Raw genomic sequence first — 5,000 nt, forward strand, 5'->3', positions numbered from 1 at the left:
GGGAAACAAATACTATATAAAGTACCTGGAAAATCTAGTACCATGTAAAATGCTTGGGACATCCAGCCCCACAAAAGCGTTTGGGAATTCAGTACCACGTAAAATGCTTGTGCCTTCAGTATCCCACAATGCTCGGGGCGTTAAGTACCATGTAACGTGTATTAGAAGAAAACATTAAGAGGTGAATACAGGCACACTGATTATCAAATTTGGCCCCCGTGATGCCAGACGCTTTATGTGGCTTTTTCAGAGAGGATTTTCTATCCTCGTTCTCGTCTTATTCTTCTTCGTCGCTTCTGCTGCAGTTTTCATTATCATTATTGGGCGTCTGGAGGAAATTTGCAATATCTCTCTCTCTCTCTCTCTCTCTCTCTCTCTCTCTCTCTCCTTCTTGTCGAAATAGTTTATATGTGAGGGCCTGTTTACCTATAAATTACACTTTGTAAACAATTCCAATTCATGTAACTGCATGGTTTTTGAATACAAATGTGGTATTCCAAAGGATACTGGAATTGACAGTGGTCTGCGTTGTCTTTACTTTAATTTTATTGTTATTTCTGTGATTTGATTTGATTTGATATGTTTGATTATTTGATATTTGAAGCCCGATATTTTGCTTGTTACAATACATACTACATATATATATATATATATATATATATATATATATATATATATATATATATATATATATATATATATAAGTATTTTTGTATGTTCGTCTGTCTTTCCATGCGCATTTGTTTGTATGTGTGATTGTGTGTGTGTGTGTGTGTATTAGATGGGTAGTCTAATATGGTCAGCGGTGATAGATGAAAAAAAATATTCTAGCATAAGGCCACATCCGATTCCGCCGTGTTTTCCAGCGTCAATTTCCCCACATGAAAAACATTTTTTATTCGCTGCATCAAAAACACAAATATTTGCAACAATTTTCCTCTCTGTTTTGGGTTCATCTAAATTTTCCAACATATAAGTTCGCATCCATTGAAAAAAATAAAACAATTGGGATACAATTTCACTCTATCGAAATACTTGGAAAGGGAATCCGTACAAATCCCTTTTGATGCAGATGGGGCGAATTGTCATCGCTTCGATGACGGAAGGTGATTCAATTCCTGTGCTTTTGTTTGCGTCCCTTTCGTTGACGCAAACACGTAGCTGGTTACAGTTTTCTTGCGTTCTTTTGTTTGTGCCTCTGTTTGTTCACCTGTTTTTGTCCCTACGCTTGCCCCTGTTTTACACGTGTTTTTTTTCCTAGTGTTTGATCCTGTTTTGTACCTATGTTTTCCCCCTTTGTTTCCCTTTGTCTTTCACCTGTTTTTCTTTCTGAGTTTGCTCCATTTTTTTCTGTGTTTGCCCCTGTGATTGCACTTCTTCTGCACCTATGGTTGCCCCTCTTTTTAACCTGTGTTTGGCCCTATGTATCCCATTGTCTTGCACATATTTCTACCCCTGCATTTGCCCTGTTTTTGCCCAAGAGTTTTCACCTATGTTAGCCCTCATATTTGCCACATTGTTTGCTTTCATTTTTGCCTTTATGTTTGTCCTTATCTTTGCACGTCTTTCGCCTCTGTGTTTCCTAGGAAAGGACAGAGAACAACGAGTTGTTGCCTTCACAACAAAGGCGATGATGCCTTGACACTTCACGTCCCAGGTTCTTCCTGGCATTCGCTTTCCCTTTGAAGCGCCATCTGCATCTCTTTGCTCTCTCTCTCTCTCGTCTTCTCTCTCTCTCTCCTTCCTTCTTTTTTTTTTTTCTTTTCTTCTTCTTGAAAGCTGCCTTTTAAGGCACTTTGTCCCACCTTTGTTTTGTCAGAAAAAAAGAATAGTCTTTCTTTTTTTTATTTGTTTTGGTCCTTTTGTTTTGTTCTGTTTTTTTCCCTCCGCACTAAGGAATTAAAGAAAACACAATATAAATTCTGATAATAAACTAAGAACGAAAGGACAATAACGATGGAAATAAGAGACACGGCATATTTCAATAATACCTGTTATATTACAAAAAATATGTAGAAATTCATAAAGAAAATAAGTCATAATTAGGGGAAATTTATTTTTATTTTTCCAGGCAATGTTGTTTGTCAATCTGCCTCACCTAAATTTAGGAGGAGCTTATCACACACTTCGAGTTGCCGACATTGAATTTCCTTTATATAAAACAAGAACGCTAATGAAGTCCAAACAGATCCACAACTGTGGAATAATTGGATAGAGAGAGAGAGAGAGAGAGAGAGAGAGAGAGAGAGAGAGAGAGAGGGGGGTCATTTATTGTATAATTGAATACAATTCAGGGACGGTAATTTGATTGAAACTATTCCTTTTCACTGTTTTGATTACCATGTTTTAGCTGGTGAAGAGAGACAATACAAAATTAGATACACTGACTGTGGACACCAACTTCAATCTTGGTCAGTTTCACTTAGTAAAAATCAAACAAACTGAAAAACGAAATTGACATTTTTCTCATGAATACTACACAGGTAATCTTAACAAGGTTCAGTTTCATACATTTGCTGATATCTGGCCGTCCACTCTTAAGGATTTCGGATATCTTTTACAATGACTTTAACCTCTCCATTTATTGGTATTTTCGCTTCATCTCTTTCAATAGACATATTTTATTTAGTGTCTGCTCCTTATTCCTTGAAGAGAGTATTAGAATTCCAAGATGAGTCCACTGGGATAGCGGGGAGTACCTGCCCTCATAGGGAGTTAGAAAGATGGAATAAAACCAGTAATTGTTGGAATGAGGAAATGTTTTTTTTTTTATCTCACTATTATCCTTTTTTTCCCAAAGGATTCATTATAATTATACTTTATTATTTGAACTGTTTTTGATGTTCACCACCATTCCCTTTGGCCCATCCTAGGTATTCGCCACATGGGTACCTATTTGTGCCTGCCTTTCTTGGAGGACTGTAAATGGTAATGATTGTTTTCTGAGGCGTCACTTCTCATTCACTAATTTTATTCCTTTCTGGCTTTCCATATTCCTGTGTTCCTTTTTCCCCTTCCTCCTTATCTTTCCAACTCTTTTTAACTTTATACTGACCCATCTTTCAATTCTGGGCTGGGTTATAGAAAAATTGTCTTGTTTTAACTAAAATGGTGTGTAGACGGATAGTAGGCATAATTTGCTGAACCAACCATTTGCTGTATGAGAAAAATCATTTCCTCTCTGGTACTAGTAGTTCCATTTTTTTTTTTTTTTTTACTTCCCAACATGATGGTCCCAACTTGAAGCCAAATCCATATCCTGATTCGATTTCACAGTCAATATCGATTTAAGCTAGGGATGTGCGGTTAAGGAACCAAAGGTTTACCTGCTGAGTCATCAACAACAGCCACTTTCCCGGTTTCTTCCTGGTCCGGGGGGGGGGGGGGGGGGGGGGGGGGGTCCCCCAAGGGGGGGGGAGGGGGGGGGGGGTGGGGTGGGGGGGGGGGGGGGGGGGGGGGGGGGGGGGGGGTGGGGGGGGGGGGGGGGGGGGGGGGGGGGGGGGGGGGGGGGGGGGGTGGGGGGGGGGGGGGGGGGGGGGGGGTGGGGGGGGGGGGGGGGGTGGGGGGGGGGGGGGAATGAAGGGAGGCTTTCGGTTAGTGGTTTCTGGGATATTTTTACAACTAAGCAATACATTGTCCCTGGCCACTGCCATACAAGAGCAACCTTTAAAAGTGGAATGCTTTTCCTCTATAAATAAGAAGAAACCTGCTATTGTAAATACTTTTGTAAATGAATACAATAGTAGGCAATGGTTCCCTTGCAATTCCTGTTTATGAAATTATTCACTCGTCATATTTTTCATAACTTATATTCCCAAAATGCAAAAAATGCTTCATCTTTTTTATTAAAATGATGGTAATTAGCCACCAAATCTCCTCACAAATGTTTTTCATGTCTGGTATCAAAGGCATTAACCTTTAAAACTCATCTTCAATTAAACAAAAACAAAACAAAAAAATCCCTATGAAAGCTGTTTTACTGTCAGTCCTTTCATCTTGTTGCTGTGAGTGACATGTCTTCTAAACCCAATTAGGCAAAAATAGCCTTCACTTGCGAAGCTGACTGCAAATGCGAAGTTGCTGAAAGTTTTCATTTATTGACGCTAAAGGCTACATGATTGCTGTCGATCAGTCTGAGGGCGCTGCCCTTCGTTGCCAGTTGATGCTGCTCTCCACACCCACACGGCGGCAGCACCAGGCGGCAGCACCATCGCAGCACCAATATGCAGTAAATGTGACGGTTATTTTATCTGGCTACAGTTCCAGAGGTCGTTGGACTGTAGAACAGTTTCCCTGAGGATGTTGTGCAATTGGAACCAATCGAAGATGCAATGCATTTCTACCCTATAAACGTATCCTTGTGTTTTGATAATTTGCTTCATTTTTATCGATTTATAAATTTGTTGATTTATTCCTTTCTTTTTTTAAATATTTGATCTCTTAATGATTATCCGATTAACTTCTGATACTCCCTTGGAGGCTTGTTCTATTTCAGTAGGATCCATCTTCTAATTAATATTAATAACATAACTTACCATAACCACAAATTTTGATCGAAACTCTCTGGTGTAGGCAATAAATTCCTGAATTGTTCATGGGCATGAAAATAGAATGACCTTATTTCACATTCCATTACCTGATCAGTGCGACCAATTAGCAGGGTTATAGTACACGGGACATGGCCGCCAGGTCATTGTGTGCTAATGTGTACCTGGATGTGACTCGAAGTCAGGTGTAATTTGAGTGATGTCTCAACTACTGACCTCTGCGTTCGGTAATGAATCCAAAAGTCAGCCGTATTTCTTAATGATAAAGAATGACCTGAAAACAGAGCGTGTATCCATATATATCTCTGGAAAGTATCTCTTAAGTGATATAAAAAAAAAGACGTGAAGATGTTCTAATCGACTAGATATATATCGAATAGGAATTTTTATCATTTCACCGTGTTTAATATACTGCATGCAGTAAGCTATGAATGTCCTCTACCTCGGAATTAA

The sequence above is a fragment of the Macrobrachium nipponense genome, chromosome 34 (genome assembly GCF_015104395.2).
Source record: "Macrobrachium nipponense isolate FS-2020 chromosome 34, ASM1510439v2, whole genome shotgun sequence".
In the NCBI taxonomy this organism is placed as follows: domain Eukaryota; kingdom Metazoa; phylum Arthropoda; class Malacostraca; order Decapoda; family Palaemonidae; genus Macrobrachium; species Macrobrachium nipponense.